Below are 17,907 nucleotides of genomic sequence, written 5' to 3' on the forward strand. Positions count from 1 at the left end.
GAATCCATTGGATGTTGAAGTTCACTTTAAGGACACGGATACACATGCACTCTTACATAAAAGTAGTCATCATCTCAAACATACATTTGCAGGTATTATTAAGTCACAATTATTACGTTTTCACAGGATATGTACACAGTAAGGGGATTTTAAACAGGCCACCAAGGTGCTGTTCTCGGCTTTGTCCAGTAGAGGGGACTCTAGGACCTTTTTGAGAAGCAGCTTTAAGGCCTTCCTCCAGGCCAAACCCCTCCTGGTGTCCACTGCACTCCCATTTGTCACCACCTACTCTCCATCTACAGTGAAGCTGGTCAGACAAATTAAAAACAATTTAGAGGCCACAATGAGATCGCATCAACCCCATAATGATGTTAGAGTTATTGCTGCGCTCCGAAAAAATAAAAATCTTCAAGATTTTTTGGTAAGGGCAAAGGTCAGGTCACGGGTCAATCAAAGAGCTGTTCCTAGGAATAATTATTTCAAACAATTAAAATGGGTGTATGATTCACATAAACAAAAGGTGTTTAGGACGGCTTTACAGGGGACTATTTTCACTAAAAATTGTGTTTATTTGATGATGTGTAAAGTGTGTAGTTTGAGATATGTGGGGGAAACGAGACATACTATTCATGTACGGGTTACATGTCACAAACATAATATAATTAGACAAAAGCATACAGACCGACATGTTGTCCAGCATTTCGTCTCTCATGGTTGGGATGTGGTTCAGGCCTCGGTCCTGGAGTGTAATCCACACTGGTCCATGGCCCAGAGAAGAAGAGCAGAGAGGGACTGGATTAATAAATTAGGAACAACATTTCCACTAGGCTTGAATGAAAGAATTTACTTTCGTGCCTAAACCCAACCTCTCGCCCTAACCCTAACCCTGACCCCTAACCCTAACCCTAACCTTAACCCTCACTCTCTAACCATAAGCCTAACCATTTGCAATTTGACCCTAACGCTAATATTATTGGACCCTAACTCCAATCACTATTTATTTCAACCCTAAATTTTAATATATTCGATTACACCCTTACTTCAATCACTGTTTTCCTTCATCACTTTATATGCCTTTTGCCATTTAACCCTAATCTTTATTTATTCTAACCCCAATCATACTTTAATCTGACCTCACCCCAACCATTGCTTTTTCATATGCTTTTTTAATTTAATATTATATTTTATATATTTCTTATAATGGTATGGCTGTGTATAGATATGTATGTGTATATGTATATATGTGTGTATATATATATATATATATATATATATATATAATATATATTTTGTATAATCACAAGTTTGGGTTCTTCCCTTGAGAGGGAGCTAGACTGGCCCGCCATGGGGCGGGTCTGGATGGAGCGTGCATTGACTCCGCCGTCCTAATTGGATGTTGGAGTCCATTTTCCTCTTCGCTGAAAATGCACCAAATGTCCTGAAAATGGGCAAAAACACCATAAAAAGACATGAGGGGTCATAAGAAAGGATTCCACAGACCACTCTGCAGTGTTAGGCCAAATAAAATTGTATTTATTCATTTTTTAAACTTTTTTTTCCAGAAGGGTCCTGTCATGCCTCAGCGCATGTGCTGACAAGGTCAGCCCTCACCTGAAAATCCACCAGATGTCCTAAAAATGGGCAAAAACACAATAAACAGACATCAGGGATCATCAGAGTGGATAATTCCACAGTATTTGGCCAAACAAAATTGTATTTATTTAAAAAAAATTTTCCCCAGACAGGTCTTGTCATGCCTCAGCGCAGGCCAGGGCCTGAGTGAGTGCCTTTGTGTCAATGAACAACAAAATCAAGTACAGTCTCCTATTTTCATAAGGTATTTAAACTGGTGTTTGTGGCCCTTTGTGGAGATTCTACTCAAGGCATGGTAAACTTTCTGTGCAATGTGAGTAAACCGGGCACAACGGTCTCCTATTTTCATAAACTATCTGCCAATCTGGACACTAACGCTCAGGGCGGGCAGAATAGATTACAGCTGCCGAGTCAGAGTTTAGTGTTTTACTTTGTTGCTTTGATTCAAAGCACATTGAGGTGTTTTTTTTTTCTAAACTGTTTATTCAATACAAACTCTAATTAACTGATCCTTTTGATTATGTTTAGGATGTGGGGTAAGATGATGACACTGGTGTTTGTGGCCCTGGAGATTCTGCTGAGCTACAAGATCATGTTGATGGGAACCGGCATGAAGGCATGGTCAAGTTTTTTTTTGTGTGATCTGAATAAACACAGTACAACAAACAGTAATGCATTGTTTGTTTGTTTGTTTTTTCCGCACAGTAGGTTTCCTTCTAGAATATGATTTTTATATATATATTTTTTTCAGAATATCTAAATTTTCAAAAAGTTTTCAAAAAAATGCTTCAAATGCAAGTGCCAATAAATATATTCCAAATTATGACCCATATTTATATTCCCTAAGGTAACAATACAAAGGTTACAGATGTTACAATGTTACAAGTATGGAGTCTGAGTGGCAGGGGTGGCAGGGGTGACCCTGCATTACCTGCTCTGACCACATGATGGCAATGGTGAGCTATATGGGCCTGCAGTGTTGTGTGCAGGCAGGCTGCAGTGTGAGAGTGCCTAAACAAAACAAGAGCCATTAAGCAGAACAAAGAGCTGGTCTGTGGGGGTCAAGTTAGTATACCAACTTGACCCCCACAGACCAGCACTTTGTTCTGGCCCTCTCATACAGCAGTAGCCTTTCTGTAGGAGGTGAGACTCAGCCAGGGGGATATTGCTCCACACACCTCCCCATAATTGTGATCACTTTGTCAGGTTTTTATGCCTTCAGTGACCCGTATCTTACACAGAATGAGTCTACCCACTTGAAACCCCCCCCCCCACAGCAAGCCAGGGTCCAGGCTTACTACTACTGCAACTACTGCTGCTCTGTGGGACGCTGCCATGTCCCATCCCCCGATGAGCCACGTTCCTGTAACGACCCTGCTTTTGTTCTGGCCCTCACTCTTACCTGTGCCGACATTCCCCAAATGATACACAGGAGACAAATAATTGCATTAGCAGCACCACACTTTACTAAGACAGACATATTTAAAAAGTACAGTCACAACATATGTTGCCATTGTGCAGTGTACATAGGCCATATATACAATATGTACAGGTGGTGCAGTATTCATGCAGTGCACTGTAGACAGAATATATTATATATCAAAACAGGCAGTGTATTAGCAGTAACATTATGAACAGCATAGACAGATGATTTAAGTATGTGACCTGTGCATATGTGTACTAACAGTAACATTGTAAGAGCAGCAAAAGTGTATGACAGCAAGAGCAGCAGAATGTGGCTTTGTATAATTGTAATTACAGTATTTACATTGTATACTTGTACTGTAGAGAATGCAGGCAGGTGAAGAGCAGGCCACTTTGCATAGAGGCAGAGGGAAAAGTCCTGGTTTATTGTCTTTGCGTGTCAAGATGGAGCCTTCAGGGCTGGCTAAGAGTATTCGATTACAGTTCAGCGGGTCTGGGACATGTAACAGAATGACTGAAGGCTGATGTCTGGCAGATTATGGGAGCCCTCCTCCCTCTCCTCCAAAACATTTCTCGGTGACTCCACCGGGAAGCAACACTTCTTGATGTGCTGAAATCGTCCTGGTTGCAAGGAAAAGAGTCACATGTCGTTCCTCTCCATCCATTTCAAACGTGAAATGTTTGGGCATGACGTTGGCCTTCTTTTTTGAACGCTTGATAAACCGGCCTGGAGTCTGCTGTCCAGGGTGGCAATCACAGCTGCTCACTTCTTGGCCCTCACTGGCTGTGACAACACGTCCATGATCATCACAGACCACCTCACCAGTACACAATGTGCGCTTTGTGAAAACTCTTGTGCCCTTCCCTTCAGAGTGTGGGATGCAAAGTCCTTTCCACTTCTGTTTCTTCACAAGTCTCTGAATCTTTGGGCAGTTCATGATGTGAACGTCAGATCCAGAGGGTCTCCACCCGTCAAGAAGTCGTCGGCTACCGACTTTACCGACCCATGCCTGCTTTGCAACACATTTTGCGAGCTGCTTATGTGTTGGCTGATGCCAAGGGAAGAGTGCTGTCAAAAAAAGAAGTTGTGTTAGTCATGAAGATAATAATTTAGGACTTTGAATCATGTAATTATGTTTACGTGAAAATAATGTCAAAAGAAAATACTCACAGCGAACATATTCTTGTCACAGTTTCAGCTGCTGCTTCTCCCAGCACTCATACACCTTTCGCCAACAGGACACACCCGGTAGAAGTTCCTGTTTTGGTTTTGGCCCATGAATTGTGACAGGATATTTCTCCAGCAGGGTTTGAAGTGACGCCTCAATTTCCTTCCTGACAGCAGTAGAAGAACCAGCAGTGCTGCGGGTAATACGGCTGCTACTCTCCTCAGAAGACTCACAGCTGTTGTGTTTCTTCGCTGTTGCGCTGGAACGGGTCAGGTAATCGGCCACCATTGACCTTTGAGCATCAGAGTACTCTTTAGTTGCCGTCTCATAGACTCTGCGTGCCATCTGGCTGGTCACTGGTGTGAGGTTGGACCTTTTGTGCAGGTCACTGGAGGCACTGTGGATCTGCCTCCCTGCAGTGGAAATGAAGGATCTCTCTTCTCCATCCATCTCATCCTCCACATCCCTCTTGCGTTTCCTGGTGCCTCTCTGGAGCTCTGGCCGCACCAGTCTGTAGTACGCATCAAACCACTGTTGGCAGAGGACAAAAGGAAATTGAGATTACTTTCTGCTGGAACAGAAATGATGTTCTGACAGGTTCTGACAGAAAATGTGATGAACTTACACGCTCCTCCTGCTCTGACAGGGCGAATGAGGCCACTTGCTGTGCTGCGGTCTTGTGCTCCTGTACCCCAACGACATAGTGTGATTCGCATCTTCTCCTGGAAAGCCACTCCCTGACCTGTAAAAATATGAGGATATCAAATTAATTAGTAGTGTTAATGACTAAAATATCAGGGGAAAATTTGCCAATGCAGACCAAAATAATACGGAAACACTCACGGTCATGTGCTCCACCACGCCCGGTCGTTGGAGGTGTCGCAAGATCACAACAGCTGAGAGGTAGTACACCACAAAGAGCCTTTCGTCAGCCCCCAGGGTGTCAGGACAAACCAACAGTTTATCCATAACTGCCAAGAAGTCCTTCTTGGCCTTCTCCAGAACAGCCACGCAGTCTGTTGTTGACAACTGGTGTTTGTCAATCAACATGTTGTGCCTATGACAAAAGAAACAAACAAATATTTAAAAACACATCATATTACAGCAGACAGAGAGAGGACTACCAGTTCTTCACCATTTACATGGGTACAATAACAAACCTCAGCTGGGTGATCTCCTTCTTCGATTGCTTGGAAATGATTTCCTGCAAAGATCCAATGAACTCAGTGAAGTGCTGGCACTCTTTAAAAAAGGCCTCATCCTCATGCCTCATGTTGGTTTGGACAGTGTGGAAACCCAGGAATCTGTCAGGGGAAGTAAGAGGATTTGAGCATGTACATGTACTAACAACTGGTCGTGCTGCGGAGTAATGTTCAGCAGCAAATCCGCATCAAAATACAGAAGCTTGGTCGAGAGATTCATTTACTAACAAGTTACTAGACTGTTGACATCATCATAAAAACAAAATTTGCTACCAACCTTTTCAAGCTCTTGAGGTAGTTCTGCTGTGTTCTCTTTTTCAGTTTTGCCTCAGAGAGCTCACGGAGGTACACAGCTTCTCTCTATCACCGACAAACTGCAGGGATGGTGCCTCTGGGTCAGCATACAGTGCTTATCATAAGTATTCACCCCCTTTGATGTTTTACCCTTTCATTACTTTCATAAATCAATCATGGTCAATAAAATTTAGCTTTTTTAACACAAAAATTTATTGGAAAAAACTCTTTAATGTCAAATTGAAAACAGATTTCTATAAAGTAATGTTAATGAAAGAAAATTATATAAATGAAAATAATTGTTTGCATAATTATTCACCCCCTTCAAGTCAGTATTTAGTAGATGCACCTTTGGCTGCAATCACAGCAGTGAGTCTGTGTGGATAGGTCTCAATCAGTACTTGGATGGGAGACCGCCTGGGAATACCTGGTGCTGTAAGCTTTTTAGTTCTGGCTTTTCACCGGCAGAGGGTGCTGCTGCCGCTTTCCCAGTGGACACAGAACAGACAAAAAAAACGACAAAAAAAAAAAAAACAATGTGACGAGTAGGCCACAGAATGACCACCAACAAAATCAATGGGTCAGCGTACGTCGATTCACAGTGGAAAATTCAAAACTTTTAAAAGTAAACTACAGGAATGAAATCAGCTTCAGCTTTGGGACCTCAGACCAGGGCAGACTCCTGCCGCGTAGTTTGGCCGCAAGGCACTGGACACGTTTAAATGCTTAAAACAAGCCTTATCGCGCTACACTGGCAGCGTGACGTGCGTCTGTTGGGTTTAGCCTCACAGTGCTATTCTCTAGTATTTGCTTACACTTCCAAACAAACATGACAAACTTTGGCCACAGAGCTCACAATTTGGAAGTCGGTTGTCCCGTCCATCTGTAAATAGCTTGTGTGTCACTCATTCTGTCGCTTACGGCCATACCACCCTGAACACGCCCGATCTCGTCCGATCTCGGAAGCTAAGCAGGGTCGGGCCAGGTCAGTACTTGGATGGGAGACCGCCTGGGAATACCTGGTGCTGTAAGCTTTTTAGTTCTGGCTTTTCACCGGCAGAGGGTGCTGCTGCCGCTTTCCCAGTGGACACAGAACAGACAAAAAAAACAACAAAAAAAAAAAAAAACAATGTGACGAGTAGGCCACAGAATGACCACCAACAAAATCAATGGGTCAGCGTACGCCGATTCACAGTGGAAAATTCAAAACTTTTAAAAGTAAACTACAGGAATGAAATCAGCTTCAGCTTTGGGACCTCAGACCAGGGCAGACTCCTGCCAGTAGTTTGGCCGCAAGGCACTGGACACGCTTAAATGCTTAAAACAAGCCTTATCGCGCTACACTGGCAGCGTGACGTGCGTCTGTTGGGTTTAGCCTCACAGTGCTATTCTCTAGTATTTGCTTACACTTCCAAACAAACATGACAAACTTTGGCCACAGAGCTCACAATTTGGAAGTCGGTTGTCCCGTCCATCTGTAAATAGCTTGTGTGTCACTCATTCTGTCGCTACGGCCATACCACCCTGAACACGCCCGATCTCGTCCGATCTCGGAAGCTAAGCAGGGTCGGGCCAGGTCAGTACTTGGATGGGAGACCGCCTGGGAATACCTGGTGCTGTAAGCTTTTTAGTTCTGGCTTTTCACCGGCAGAGGGTGCTGCTGCCGCTTTCCCAGTGGACACAGAACAGAAAAAAAAAAAAAAAAAAAAAAAACAAACAATGCGACGAGTAGGCCACAGAATGACCACCAACAAAATCAATGGGTCAGCGTACGCCGATTCACAGTGGAAAATTCAAAACTTTTAAAAGTAAACTACAGGAATGAAATCAGCTTCAGCTTTGGGACCTCAGACCAGGGCAGACTCCTGCCGCGTAGTTTGGCCGCAAGGCACTGGACACGGTTAAATGCTTATAACAAGCCTTATCGCGCTACACTGGCAGCGTGGCGTGCGTCTGTTGGGTTTAGCCTCACAGTGCTATTCTCTAGTATTTGCTTACACTTCCAAACAAACATGACAAACTTTGGCCACAGAGCTCACAATTTGGAAGTCGGTTGTCCCGTCCATCTGTAAATAGCTTGTGTGTCACTCATTCTGTCGCTTACGGCCATACCACCCTGAACACGCCCGATCTCGTCCGATCTCGGAAGCTAAGCAGGGTCGGGCCAGGTCAGTACTTGGATGGGAGACCGCCTGGGAATACCTGGTGCTGTAAGCTTTTAGTTCCTGCCTTTCACCGGCAGAGGGTGCTGCTGCCTCTTGCCCAGTGGACACAGAACAGATAAACAACAAAAAAAAACAAACAATGTGACGAGTAGGCCACAGAATGACCACCAACAAAATCAATGGGTCAGCGTACGCCGATTCACAGTGGAAAATTCAAAACTTTTAAAAGTAAACTACAGGAATGAAATCAGCTTCAGCTTTGGGACCTCAGACCAGGGCAGACTCCTGCCGCGTAGTTTGGCCGCAAGGCACTGGACACGTTTAAATGCTTAAAACAAGCCTTATCGCGCTACACTGGCAGCGTGGCGTGCGTTTGTTGGGTTTAGCCTCACAGTGCTATTCTCTAGTATTTGCTTACACTTCCAAACGAACATGACAAACTTTGGCCACAGAGCTCACAATTTGGAAGTCGGTTGTCCCGTCCATCTGTAAATAGCTTGTGTGTCACTCATTCTGTCGCTTACGGCCATACCACCCTGAACACGCCCGATCTCGTCCGATCTCGGAAGCTAAGCAGGGTCGGGCCAGGTCAGTACTTGGATGGGAGACCGCCTGGGAATACCTGGTGCTGTAAGCTTTTTAGTTCTGGCTTTTCACCGGCAGAGGGTGCTGCTGCCGCTTTCCCAGTGGACACAGAACAGATAAAAAACAACAAAAAAAAAACAATGTGACGAGTAGGCCACAGAATGACCACCAACAAAATCAATGGGTCAGCGTACGCCGATTCACAGTGGAAAATTCAAAACTTTTAAAAGTAAACTACAGGAATGAAATCAGCTTCAGCTTTGGGACCTCAGACCAGGGCAGACTCCTGCCGCGTAGTTTGGCCGCAAGGCACTGGACACGTTAAATGCTTAAAACAAGCCTTATCGCGCTACACTGGCAGCGTGGCGTGCGTCTGTTGGGTTTAGCCTCACAGTGCTATTCTCTAGTATTTGATTACACTTCCAAACAAACATGACAAACTTTGGCCACAGAGCTCACAATTTGGAAGTCGGTTGTCCCGTCCATCTGTAAATAGCTTGTGTGTCACTCATTCTGTCGCTTACGGCCATACCACCCTGAACACGCCCGATCTCGTCCGATCTCGGAAGCTAAGCAGGGTCGGGCCAGGTCAGTACTTGGATGGGAGACCGCCTGGGAATACCTGGTGCTGTAAGCTTTTTAGTTCTGGCTTTTCACCGGCAGAGGGTGCTGCTGCCGCTTTCCCAGTGGACACAGAACAGATAAAAAAAACAACAAAAAAAAAAAACAAAGTAAAAAGAAGGCCACAAAAAGACCACCAAAAAAAACAATGGGTCAGCGTACGCCGATTCACAGTGGAAAACTCAAACAGTGTAAAAGTAAACGACAGGCAGGAAATCAGCTTCAGCTTTGGGACCTCAGACCAGGGCAGACTCCTGCCGCGTAGTTTGGCCGCAAGGCACTGGACACGTTTAAATGCTTAAAACAAGCCTTATCGCGCTACACTGGCAGCGTGACGTGCGTCTGTTGGGTTTAGCCTCACAGTGCTATTCTCTAGTATTTGCTTACACTTCCAAACAAACATGACAAACTTTGGCCACAGAGCTCACAATTTGGAAGTCGGTTGTCCCGTCCATCTGTAAATAGCTTGTGTGTCACTCATTCTGTCGCTTACGGCCATACCACCCTGAACACGCCCGATCTCGTCCGATCTCGGAAGCTAAGCAGGGTCGGGCCAGGTCAGTACTTGGATGGGAGACCGCCTGGGAATACCTGGTGCTGTAAGCTTTTTAGTTCTGGCTTTTCACCGGCAGAGGGTGCTGCTGCCGCTTTCCCAGTGGACACAGAACAGATAAAAAAAACAACAAAAAAAAAAAACAATGTGACGAGTAGGCCGCAGAATGACCACCAACAAAATCAATGGGTCAGCGTACGCCGATTCACAGTGGAAAATTCAAAACTTTTAAAAGTAAACTACAGGAATGAAATCAGCTTCAGCTTTGGGACCTCAGACCAGGGCAGACTCCTGCCGCGTAGTTTGGCCGCAAGGCACTGGACACGTTTAAATGCTTAAAACAAGCCTTATCGCGCTACACTGGCAGCGTGACGTGCGTCTGTTGGGTTTAGCCTCACAGTGCTATTCTCTAGTATTTGCTTACACTTCCAAACAAACATGACAAACTTTGGCCACAGAGCTCACAATTTGGAAGTCGGTTGTCCCGTCCATCTGTAAATAGCTTGTGTGTCACTCGTTCTGTCGCTTACGGCCATACCACCCTGAACACGCCCGATCTCGTCCGATCTCGGAAGCTAAGCAGGGTCGGGCCAGGTCAGTACTTGGATGGGAGACCGCCTGGGAATACCTGGTGCTGTAAGCTTTTTAGTTCTGGCTTTTCACCGGCAGAGGGTGCTGCTGCCGCTTTCCCAGTGGACACAGAACAGATAAAAAAAACAACAAAAAAAAAAAAACAATGTGACGAGTAGGCCGCAGAATGACCACCAACAAAATCAATGGGTCAGCGTACGCCGATTCACAGTGGAAAATTCAAAACTTTTAAAAGTAAACTACAGGAATGAAATCAGCTTCAGCTTTGGGACCTCAGACCAGGGCAGACTCCTGCCGCGTAGTTTGGCCGCAAGGCACTGGACACGTTTAAATGCTTAAAACAAGCCTTATCGCGCTACACTGGCAGCGTGACGTGCGTCTGTTGGGTTTAGCCTCACAGTGCTATTCTCTAGTATTTGCTTACACTTCCAAACAAACATGACAAACTTTGGCCACAGAGCTCACAATTTGGAAGTCGGTTGTCCCGTCCATCTGTAAATAGCTTGTGTGTCACTCATTCTGTCGCTACGGCCATACCACCCTGAACACGCCCGATCTCGTCCGATCTCGGAAGCTAAGCAGGGTCGGGCCAGGTCAGTACTTGGATGGGAGACCGCCTGGGAATACCTGGTGCTGTAAGCTTTTTAGTTCTGGCTTTTCACCGGCAGAGGGTGCTGCTGCCGCTTTCCCAGTGGACACAGAAAAGATAAAAAAACAACAAAAAAAAAAAACAATGTGACGAGTAGGCCGCAGAATGACCACCAACAAAATCAATGGGTCAGCGTACGCCGATTCACAGTGGAAAATTCAAAACTTTTAAAAGTAAACTACAGGAATGAAATCAGCTTCAGCTTTGGGACCTCAGACCAGGGCAGACTCCTGCCGCGTAGTTTGGCCGCAAGGCACTGGACACGTTTAAATGCTTAAAACAAGCCTTATCGCTACACTGGCAGCGTGGCGTGCGTCTGTTGGGTTTAGCCTCACAGTGCTATTCTCTAGTATTTGCTTACACTTCCAAACAAACATGACAAACTTTGGCCACAGAGCTCACAATTTGGAAGTCGGTTGTCCCGTCCATCTGTAAATAGCTTGTGTGTCACTCATTCTGTCGCTACGGCCATACCACCCTGAACACGCCCGATCTCGTCCGATCTTGGAAGCTAAGCAGGGTCGGGCCAGGTCAGTACTTGGATGGGAGACCGCCTGGGAATACCTGGTGCTGTAAGCTTTTTAGTTCTGGCTTTTCACCGGCAGAGGGTGCTGCTGCCGCTTTCCCAGTGGACACAGAACAGATAAAACAACAACAAAAAAAAAACCAATGTGACGAGAAGGCCGCAAAATGACCACCAACAAAATCAATGGGTCAGCGTACGCCGATTCACAGTGGAAAATTCAAAACTTTTAAAAGTAAACTACAGGAATGAAATCAGCTTCAGCTTTGGGACCTCAGACCAGGGCAGACTCCTGCCGCGTGGTTTGGCCGCAAGGCACTGGACACGTTTAAATGCTTAAAACAAGCCTTATCGCGCTACACTGGCAGCGTGACGGTCGTCTTTTGGGTTTAGCCTCAAAGGGCTATTCTCTAGTATTTGCTTACACTTCCAAACAAACAATACAAACTTTGGCCACAGAGCTCACAATTTGGAAGTCGGTTGTCCCGTCCATCTGTAAATAGCTTGTGTGTCACTCATTCTGTCGCTACGGCCATACCACCCTGAACACGCCCGATCTCGTCCGATCTCGGAAGCTAATCTGGGTCGGGCCAGGTCAGTACTTGGATGGGAGACCGCCTGGGAATACCTGGTGCTGTAAGCTTTTTAGTTCTGGCTTTTCACCGGCAGAGGGTGCTGCTGCCGCTTTCCCAGTGGACACAGAACAGATAAAAAAACAAAAAAAAAAAACAATGTGACGAGTAGGCCACAGAATGACCACCAACAAAATCAATGGGTCAGCGTACGCCGATTCACAGTGGAAAATTCAAAACTTTTAAAAGTAAACTACAGGAATGAAATCAGCTTCAGCTTTGGGACCTCAGACCAGGGCAGACTCCTGCCGCGTAGTTTGGCCGCAAGGCACTGGACAAGGTTAAATGCTTAAAACAAGCCTTATCGCTACACTGGCAGCGTGACGCGTGCGTCTGTTGGGTTTAGCCTCACAGTGCTATTCTCTAGTATTTGCTTACACTTCCAAACAAACATGACAAACTTTGGCCACAGAGCTCACAATTTGGAAGTCGGTTGTCCCGTCCATCTGTAAATAGCTTGTGTGTCACTCGTTCTGTCGCTCACACCCACACCACCCTGAACACGCCCGACCTCGTCCGCTCTCAGAAGCTAACCAGGCTCGGGCCAGGTCAGTACTTGGATGGGAGACCGCCTGGGAATACCTGGTGCTGTAAGCTTTTTAGTTCTGGCTTTTCACCGGCAGAGGGTGCTGCTGCCGCTTTCCCAGTGGACACAGAACAGATAAAAAAAAAAAAAAAACCAATGTGACGAGTAGGCCGCAGAATGACCACCAACAAAATCAATGGGTCAGCGTACGCCGATTCACAGTGGAAAATTCAAAACTTTTAAAAGTAAACTACAGGAATGAAATCAGCTTCAGCTTTGGGACCTCAGACCAGGGCAGACTCCTGCCGCGTAGTTTGGCCGCAAGGCACTGGACACGTTTAAATGCTTAAAACAAGCCTTATCGCGCTACACTGGCAGCGTGACGTGCGTCTGTTGGGTTTAGCCTCACAGTGCTATTCTCTAGTATTTGCTTACACTTCCAAACAAACATGACAAACTTTGGCCACAGAGCTCACAATTTGGAAGTCGGTTGTCCCGTCCATCTGTAAATAGCTTGTGTGTCACTCATTCTGTCGCTACGGCCATACCACCCTGAACTCGCCCGATCTCGTCCGATCTCGGAAGCTAAGCAGGGTCGGGCCAGGTCAGTACTTGGATGGGAGACCGCCTGGGAATACCTGGTGCTGTAAGCTTTTTAGTTCTGGCTTTTCACCGGCAGAGGGTGCTGCTGCCGCTTTCCCAGTGGACACAGAACAGATAAAAAACAACCAAAAAACAATGTGACGAGTAGGCCACAGAATGACCACCAACAAAATCAATGGGTCAGCGTACGCCGATTCACAGTGGAAAATTCAAAACTTTTAAAAGTAAACTACAGGAATGAAATCAGCTTCAGCTTTTGGACCTCAGACCAGGGCAGACTCCTGCCGCGTAGTTTGGCCGCAAGGCACTGGACACGCTTAAATGCTTAAAACAAGCCTTATCGCGCTACACTGGCAGCGTGGACGTGCGTCTTTTTGGTTTAGCCTCACAGTGCTATTCTCTAGTATTTGCTTACACTTCCAAACAAACATGACAAACTTTGGCCACAGAGCTCACAATTTGGAAGTCGGTTGTCCCGTCCATCTGTAAATAGCTTGTGTGTCACTCATTCTGTCGCTACGGCCATACCACCCTGAACACGCCCGATCTCGTCCGATCTCGGAAGCTAAGCAGGGTCGGGCCAGGTCAGTACTTGGATGGGAGACCGCCTGGGAATACCTGGTGCTGTAAGCTTTTTAGTTCTGGCTTTTCACCGGCAGAGGGTGCTGCTGCCGCTTTCCCAGTGGACACAGAACAGATAAAAAAAACAACAAAAAAAAAAACAATGTGACGAGTAGGCCACAGAATGACCACCAACAAAATCAATGGGTCAGCGTACGCCGATTCACAGTGGAAAATTCAAAACTTTTAAAAGTAAACTACAGGAATGAAATCAGCTTCAGCTTTGGGACCTCAGACCAGGGCAGACTCCTGCCGCGTAGTTTGGCCGCAAGGCACTGGACACGTTTAAATGCTTAAAACAAGCCTTATCGCGCTACACTGGCGGCGTGAGGTGCGTCTGTTGGGTTTCGCCTCACAGTGGTATTCTCTTGTATTTGCTTACACTTACAAACAAACATTACAAACTTTGGCCACAGAGCTCACAATTTGGAAGTCGGTTGTCCCGTCCATCTGTAAATAGCTTGTGTGTCACTCATTCTGTCGCTTACGGCCATACCACCCTGAACACGCCCGATCTCGTCCGATCTCGGAAGCTAAGCAGGGTCGGGCCAGGTCAGTACTTGGATGGGAGACCGCCTGGGAATACCTGGTGCTGTAAGCTTTTTAGTTCTGGCTTTTCACCGGCAGAGGGTGCTGCTGCCGCTTTCCCAGTGGACACAGAACAGATAAAAAAAAAACAAAAAACAATGTGACGAGTAGGCCACAGAATGACCACCAACAAAATCAATGGGTCAGCGTACGCCGATTCACAGTGGAAAATTCAAAACTTTTAAAAGTAAACTACAGGAATGAAATCAGCTTCAGCTTTGGGACCTCAGACCAGGGCAGACTCCTGCCGCGTAGTTTGGCCGCAAGGCACTGGACACGCTTAAATGCTTAAAACAAGCCTTATCGCGCTACACTGGCAGCGTGACGTGCGTCTGTTGGGTTTAGCCTCACAGTGCTATTCTCTAGTATTTGCTTACACTTCCAAACAAACATGACAAACTTTGGCCACAGAGCTCACAATTTGGAAGTCGGTTGTCCCGTCCATCTGTAAATAGCTTGTGTGTCACTCATTCTGTCGCTACGGCCATACCACCCTGAACACGCCCGATCTCGTCCGATCTCGGAAGCTAAGCAGGGTCGGGCCAGGTCAGTACTTGGATGGGAGACCGCCTGGGAATACCTGGTGCTGTAAGCTTTTAGTTCTGGCTTTTCACCGGCAGAGGGTACTGCAGCCGCTTTCCCAGTGGAAAAAAAAAAAATAAAAAAAACAAAAAAAAAAAAAAACAACGTGACGAGTAGGCCGCAGAATGACCACCAACAAAATCAATGGGTCAGCGTACGCCGATTCACAGTGGAAAATTCAAAACTTTTAAAAGTAAACTACAGGAATGAAATCAGCTTCAGCTTTGGGACCTCAGACCAGGGCAGACTCCTGCCGCGTAGTTTGGCCGCAAGGCACTGGACGCGCTTAAATGCTTAAAACAAGCCTTATCGCGCTACACTGGCAGCGTGACGTGCGTCTGTTGGGTTTAGCCTCACAGTGCTATTCTCTAGTATTTGCTTACACTTCCAAACAAACATGACAAACTTTGGCCACAGAGCTCACAATTTGGAAGTCGGTTGTCCCGTCCATCTGTAAATAGCTTGTGTGTCACTCATTCTGTCGCTACGGCCATACCACCCTGAACACGCCCGATCTCGTCCGATCTCGGAAGCTAAGCAGGGTCGGGCCAGGTCAGTACTTGGATGGGAGACCGCCTGGGAATACCTGGTGCTGTAAGCTTTTTAGTTCTGGCTTTTCACCGGCAGAGGGTGCTGCTGCCGCTTTCCCAGTGGACACAGAACAGATAAAAAAAAAACAAAAAAAAACAATGTGACGAGTAGGCCACAGAATGACCACCAACAAAATCAATGGGTCAGCGTCGCCCGATTCACAGTGGAAAATTCAAAACTTTTAAAAGTACACTACAGGAATGAAATCAGCTTCAGCTTTGGGACCTCAGACCAGGGCAGACTCCTGCCGCGTAGTTTGGCCGCAAGGCACTGGACACGCTTAAATGCTTAAAACAAGCCTTATCGCTACACTGGCAGCGTGACGTGCGCCTGTTGGGTTTAGCCTCACAGTGCTATTCTCTAGTATTTGCTTACACTTCCAAACAAACATGACAAACTTTGGCCACAGAGCTCACAATTTGGAAGTCGGTTGTCCCGTCCATCTGTAAATAGCTTGTGTGTCACTCGTTCTGTCGCTTACGGCCATACCACCCTGAACACGCCCGATCTCGTCCGATCTCGGAAGCTAAGCAGGGTCGGGCCAGGTCAGTACTTGGATGGGAGACCGCCTGGGAATACCTGGTGCTGTAAGCTTTTTAGTTCTGGCTTTTCACCGGCAGAGGGTGCTGCTGCCGCTTTCCCAGTGGACACAGAACAGATAAAAAAAACAACAAAAAAAAACAATGTGACGAGTAGGCCACAGAATGACCACCAACAAAATCAATGGGTCAGCGTACGCCGATTCACAGTGGAAAATTCAAAACTTTTAAAAGTAAACTACAGGAATGAAATCAGCTTCAGCTTTGGGACCTCAGACCAGGGCAGACTCCTGCCGCGTAGTTTGGCCGCAAGGCACTGGACACGCTTAAATGCTTAAAACAAGCCTTATCGCGCTACACTGGCAGCGTGGACGTGCGTCTGTTGGGTTTAGCCTCACAGTGCTATTCTCTAGTATTTGCTTACACTTCCAAACAAACATGACAAACTTTGGCCACAGAGCTCACAATTTGGAAGTCGGTTGTCCCGTCCATCTGTAAATAGCTTGTGTGTCACTCATTCTGTCGCTTACGGCCATACCACCCTGAGCACGCCCGATCTCGTCCGATCTCGGAAGCTAAGCAGGGTCGGGCCAGGTCAGTACTTGGATGGGAGACCGCCTGGGAATACCTGGTGCTGTAAGCTTTTTAGTTCTGGCTTTTCACCGGCAGAGGGTGCTGCTGCCGCTTTCCCAGTGGACACAGAACAGATAAAAAAAACAACAAAAAAAAAAAACAATGTGACGAGTAGGCCACAGAATGACCACCAACAAAATCAATGGGTCAGCGTACGCCGATTCACAGTGGAAAATTCAAAACTTTTAAAAGTAAACTACAGGAATGAAATCAGCTTCAGCTTTGGGACCTCAGACCAGGGCAGACTCCTGCCGCGTAGTTTGGCCGCAAGGCACTGGACACGCTTAAATGCTTAAAACAAGCCTTATCGCGCTACACTGGCAGCGTGACGTGCGTCTGTTGGGTTTAGCCTCACAGTGCTATTCTCTAGTATTTGCTTACACTTCCAAACAAACATGACAAACTTTGGCCACAGAGCTCACAATTTGGAAGTCGGTTGTCCCGTCCATCTGTAAATAGCTTGTGTGTCACTCATTCTGTCGCTTACGGCCATACCACCCTGAACACGCCCGATCTCGTCCGATCTCGGAAGCTAAGCAGGGTCGGGCCAGGTCAGTACTTGGATGGGAGACCGCCTGGGAATACCTGGTGCTGTAAGCTTTTTAGTTCTGGCTTTTCACCGGCAGAGGGTGCTGCTGCCGCTTTCCCAGTGGACACAGAACAGATAAAAAAAAACAACAAAAAAAAAAAACAATGTGACGAGTAGGCCACAGAATGACCACCAACAAAATCAATGGGTCAGCGTACGCCGATTCACAGTGGAAAATTCAAAACTTTTAAAAGTAAACTACAGGAATGAAATCAGCTTCAGCTTTGGGACCTCAGACCAGGGCAGACTCCTGCCGCGTAGTTTGGCCGCAAGGCACTGGACACGCTTAAATGCTTAAAACAAGCCTTATCGCGCTACACTGGCAGCGTGGCGTGCGTCTGTTGGGTTTAGCCTCACAGTGCTATTCTCTAGTATTTGCTTACACTTCCAAACAAACATGACAAACTTTGGCCACAGAGCTCACAATTTGGAAGTCGGTTGTCCCGTCCATCTGTAAATAGCTTGTGTGTCACTCATTCTGTCGCTTACGGCCATACCACCCTGAACACGCCCGATCTCGTCCGATCTCGGAAGCTAAGCAGGGTCGGGCCAGGTCAGTACTTGGATGGGAGACCGCCTGGGAATACCTGGTGCTGTAAGCTTTTTAGTTCTGGCTTTTCACCGGCAGAGAGT

The 17,907-nt window shown here is 46.5% G+C and overlaps 18 non-coding genes and 2 pseudogenes across 18 annotated transcripts; all 20 read left to right on the forward strand.

Annotated features, from left to right (window-relative positions):
• The first annotated feature begins 6,598 nt into the window (after window positions 1–6,598).
• LOC148187070 (5S ribosomal RNA) lies at window positions 6,599–6,717 on the forward strand. Its single transcript, XR_015779334.1, has one exon. It is a non-coding gene; the product is annotated as a 5S ribosomal RNA (ribosomal RNA).
• A 473-nt stretch (window positions 6,718–7,190) lies between these two features.
• Window positions 7,191–7,308, forward strand: LOC148187071 (5S ribosomal RNA). The gene has a single exon (XR_015779289.1). It is a non-coding gene; the product is annotated as a 5S ribosomal RNA (ribosomal RNA).
• Window positions 7,309–7,781: 473 nt separating this feature from the next.
• On the forward strand, window positions 7,782–7,900 carry LOC148187072 (5S ribosomal RNA). The gene has a single exon (XR_015779335.1). It is a non-coding gene; the product is annotated as a 5S ribosomal RNA (ribosomal RNA).
• Window positions 7,901–8,366: 466 nt separating this feature from the next.
• Window positions 8,367–8,485, forward strand: LOC148187073 (5S ribosomal RNA). The gene has a single exon (XR_015779336.1). It is a non-coding gene; the product is annotated as a 5S ribosomal RNA (ribosomal RNA).
• A 466-nt stretch (window positions 8,486–8,951) lies between these two features.
• On the forward strand, window positions 8,952–9,070 carry LOC148187074 (5S ribosomal RNA). The gene has a single exon (XR_015779337.1). It is a non-coding gene; the product is annotated as a 5S ribosomal RNA (ribosomal RNA).
• A 471-nt stretch (window positions 9,071–9,541) lies between these two features.
• Window positions 9,542–9,660, forward strand: LOC148187075 (5S ribosomal RNA). Its single transcript, XR_015779338.1, has one exon. It is a non-coding gene; the product is annotated as a 5S ribosomal RNA (ribosomal RNA).
• A 471-nt stretch (window positions 9,661–10,131) lies between these two features.
• On the forward strand, window positions 10,132–10,250 carry LOC148187076 (5S ribosomal RNA). The gene has a single exon (XR_015779339.1). It is a non-coding gene; the product is annotated as a 5S ribosomal RNA (ribosomal RNA).
• A 472-nt stretch (window positions 10,251–10,722) lies between these two features.
• LOC148187077 (5S ribosomal RNA) lies at window positions 10,723–10,840 on the forward strand. Its single transcript, XR_015779290.1, has one exon. It is a non-coding gene; the product is annotated as a 5S ribosomal RNA (ribosomal RNA).
• Window positions 10,841–11,308: 468 nt separating this feature from the next.
• LOC148187078 (5S ribosomal RNA) lies at window positions 11,309–11,426 on the forward strand. The gene has a single exon (XR_015779308.1). It is a non-coding gene; the product is annotated as a 5S ribosomal RNA (ribosomal RNA).
• Window positions 11,427–11,895: 469 nt separating this feature from the next.
• On the forward strand, window positions 11,896–12,013 carry LOC148187079 (5S ribosomal RNA; annotated as a pseudogene).
• A 467-nt stretch (window positions 12,014–12,480) lies between these two features.
• On the forward strand, window positions 12,481–12,599 carry LOC148187080 (5S ribosomal RNA; annotated as a pseudogene).
• Window positions 12,600–13,063: 464 nt separating this feature from the next.
• LOC148187081 (5S ribosomal RNA) lies at window positions 13,064–13,181 on the forward strand. The gene has a single exon (XR_015779305.1). It is a non-coding gene; the product is annotated as a 5S ribosomal RNA (ribosomal RNA).
• Window positions 13,182–13,646: 465 nt separating this feature from the next.
• LOC148187082 (5S ribosomal RNA) lies at window positions 13,647–13,764 on the forward strand. The gene has a single exon (XR_015779291.1). It is a non-coding gene; the product is annotated as a 5S ribosomal RNA (ribosomal RNA).
• A 470-nt stretch (window positions 13,765–14,234) lies between these two features.
• On the forward strand, window positions 14,235–14,353 carry LOC148187083 (5S ribosomal RNA). The gene has a single exon (XR_015779340.1). It is a non-coding gene; the product is annotated as a 5S ribosomal RNA (ribosomal RNA).
• A 464-nt stretch (window positions 14,354–14,817) lies between these two features.
• LOC148187084 (5S ribosomal RNA) lies at window positions 14,818–14,935 on the forward strand. The gene has a single exon (XR_015779292.1). It is a non-coding gene; the product is annotated as a 5S ribosomal RNA (ribosomal RNA).
• Window positions 14,936–15,405: 470 nt separating this feature from the next.
• On the forward strand, window positions 15,406–15,523 carry LOC148187085 (5S ribosomal RNA). The gene has a single exon (XR_015779293.1). It is a non-coding gene; the product is annotated as a 5S ribosomal RNA (ribosomal RNA).
• A 465-nt stretch (window positions 15,524–15,988) lies between these two features.
• LOC148187086 (5S ribosomal RNA) lies at window positions 15,989–16,107 on the forward strand. Its single transcript, XR_015779341.1, has one exon. It is a non-coding gene; the product is annotated as a 5S ribosomal RNA (ribosomal RNA).
• Window positions 16,108–16,576: 469 nt separating this feature from the next.
• On the forward strand, window positions 16,577–16,695 carry LOC148187087 (5S ribosomal RNA). Its single transcript, XR_015779287.1, has one exon. It is a non-coding gene; the product is annotated as a 5S ribosomal RNA (ribosomal RNA).
• Window positions 16,696–17,166: 471 nt separating this feature from the next.
• On the forward strand, window positions 17,167–17,285 carry LOC148187088 (5S ribosomal RNA). Its single transcript, XR_015779343.1, has one exon. It is a non-coding gene; the product is annotated as a 5S ribosomal RNA (ribosomal RNA).
• Window positions 17,286–17,757: 472 nt separating this feature from the next.
• On the forward strand, window positions 17,758–17,876 carry LOC148187089 (5S ribosomal RNA). The gene has a single exon (XR_015779344.1). It is a non-coding gene; the product is annotated as a 5S ribosomal RNA (ribosomal RNA).
• Window positions 17,877–17,907: the final 31 nt, after the last annotated feature.

The sequence above is a fragment of the Plectropomus leopardus genome, chromosome 16 (assembly GCF_026936395.1).
Source record: "Plectropomus leopardus strain MGB_pleo_1.0 chromosome 16, ASM2693639v1, whole genome shotgun sequence".
NCBI lineage: Eukaryota > Metazoa > Chordata > Actinopteri > Perciformes > Serranidae > Plectropomus > Plectropomus leopardus.